Consider the following 2847-nt stretch of genomic DNA (forward strand, 5'->3'; position numbering starts at 1 on the left):
GAGAGAGAGAGAGAGAGAGAGAGAGAGAGAGAATGTCTTTTATCGATGTTAAATAATTCTTGACGTTCAGCAGAGCAACGTGCTGTTCTTTTAGTTATGTGGTCTGGAATTTTTTTTAAGCTTTGAAGCCATACCATATCACACTGTGAGAAGGTACTTGATAAAATCCCCTTCTTGCGATTGTTGAATAGAGAGGGTGGGCTTCCTGTCCGAAGAACGTACTGTGGTCAGGTGACGAAGTGGCAAACTGCTATCGTTAGTATAGACACATCTATGTTTGAGGAATGTGCGTCGGACACAGACGGTGGCGTGAGTTACCGTCTGTACACATGCAGGGCATTCCTGGCTCGCCCGCCTGGTCAGCTCGTTAACAACACGTCCTGGGAATGATACTTGCTAGACAAATAATCACCACTTTCTCTACTCTCCCCTCTCTTTCTTCTTGCTCTCTCTCTCTCTCTCTCTCTCTCTCTCTCTCTCTCTCTCTCTCTCTCTCTCTCTCTCTCGCACGTCAGCGCAGAACATGATAATAGTAGTTATACGAGTTCAATGTGTATTATTATAATAAATAAAAGATGGCTATGTTGTAGGTCTTTTCAGGGCGGAAGGGTAAGTCACCAATGGGTTGATGACAATAAATTTCAAGGGCCCCATATCTGGGGGATCTTGAATTCGCCCCCCTCCCCTCCTGGTAAAAAAAAGTCACCAGTCGGAGGAGCTGATCATGAACCCCCCCCCCGGTCGGGTATGGCTAAATGAGTCAGTCGCGTAGAAATTGAGTACTCGCTACTATTGCAACTACGCTGCATTCTTGCATTGTGTGACGTAAGCCTAGTCCATACAACCTCTCTGCACCAGACCACAGCATAGACTGAGCAGCACCCCCCCCTCCCCAGGTACTTTTTACTCTAATGAAACGTGCATCACTGTTGTGATGTCACTGTGCTTAAGCTGATTTTTGTGCGTATTCTCTTGAATGAAGTTTTGGGCAGGTTCAATTAATCACTGATGTCTAGTATGATATGTGCACCTGCGTTGTGTGTATGGGTAAATCATTGATATTGTTATCCAACATAAAATGATAAGTAGATTCCCTCTTTGAAGTCCTATTCCTACCTCGCCATGGAGAACAGGGATAATTAAGAACACATATACATGCACGCAATGCTCAATGATGTCAATGATCATTTAGCAGTTTCGATACCCTACTTTTGTCATTATAAAAACTAAAAATAGGGGGGGGGGTGAGATAAGGATCAAACTTTCCGAACACAAGGCTGTGACGTCATGGGGGGCGAATTGCATTGCGTCTCACAATCTAAATACTTCCCAGGCTTCCCTGTATAACAAGCGACGCAGGCTATGATCTTTGACCTGGACATCTGGTGGTGTAGACTATCATCGTTAGTCTTTTAAAAAAAATAACTGTTTTACTGCGGTCACAACTGCATAAGGTTATATGAACGCGTGGGACACAACAAACATGTTTCAGTTGGTAGGAAATTTTGAATTTTGCCCATGTGGCGGTGAAGTCTACTCTTATCAATTTTAGACCACCAAGGGATCTTTGACGTGCGCAACTTGCTCACAGGACCTCAGAGATTTTTCGCCCTTGTCCACGAAGGCTAGGTGTAGATCTTTTCTACCAGAAGATCAATGGTTTGGCTGAAAGGCACCAGGAAGAAGGCTGCAGAAAGAGTCAGGAACCCAGAGGAGGGGGCAAAGGAGGCGAGGGGGTGGGCAGCTAGTGGAGACAAAAGTAGACGACAGAACATTGCTAGAGAGCAGGGAAGGGGCTAAAATGAGACAATTTTAGAGAAGAAAACTTTTCCATCGCTGTCCGGATTCGAACCCGGGACCTTTGAAAGAGAGGCTAACACCTTAACCTCTAGGCCGCGAGAGCCCCCCTGTCGTTAGTCTATTTTTCAGGCATAGACTTATATCATCCTAGATCAGCGACTGTCATGACGCGGTTGCTCTGGCTCTCTGTAAAAACTTGCTGCTCTGGTGGGCAACATTGATGCAAATTAACTTTCCCTTTTGCCTTTCTCTTTTGTTTTTGTTTAGCAGCCCTGCCCTAACTGACAAGATGGTTGATGGATTCTGTTCCTCCTATCTGCGGCGGTAGCTAAAGTACTTGTCTGCAATTTCCTGAACTTTGTCTCAATGTAGGCTCCGTCGGGGGGTCCTCCTTTGCCTTCTACTCCAGTTGGATGAGTTGATCAAGCTCACAAGACACAATCTGTTTAAGATATATACGTGGCGTCGGTAGCCTAGTGGTTAGGCTACCGGACTCGTAATCATGAGATTGCGGGTTCAGGGGTTCGAACCTCAGCTCGGTCCGACGTTGTGTCCTTGGGAAAGGCACTTTACACGAACTTCCCACTTGGCTCGGTCCTATCGGAGACGGACGTTAAATTAGGAGGTCCCGCCTCTTAAATAACCTAATAGTGTTGATAGGGGCGTTAAACTCATACCATTTCACCATTTTAAGATATATAACGCCTCTACTGAGATCAGCCGTTTTTCTTTGACCGAAAAGCTTCCTTTGTTCCGCCATGATCTACTCTCTACTAAAACTTCACTAGGACCTAACTTCGAAGAACGCCAAGCTGTTGCATAGTGTGTAATCTGGAGACATTATCAAAATTTAATACGAAGACACGCGACCGCAGATTCCCAACATGCAGCAGCAGATTCCCAGGCTACAGAAAATAAGCAGGCCACGGTAACGCTGAACACTTTTGTGACTTGTGCAATAAACTAGTCCTTGGTCTTCGCTGTTGCACTCGCCTTATTAAAATTTATAGAGAGGTTGTTGGCCTATGCTACTGATCCCCCCCCCCC

Source organism: Aplysia californica, unplaced genomic scaffold (genome assembly GCF_000002075.1).
Source record: "Aplysia californica isolate F4 #8 unplaced genomic scaffold, AplCal3.0 scaffold00118, whole genome shotgun sequence".
NCBI classification, from domain to species: Eukaryota; Metazoa; Mollusca; class Gastropoda; order Aplysiida; family Aplysiidae; genus Aplysia; species Aplysia californica.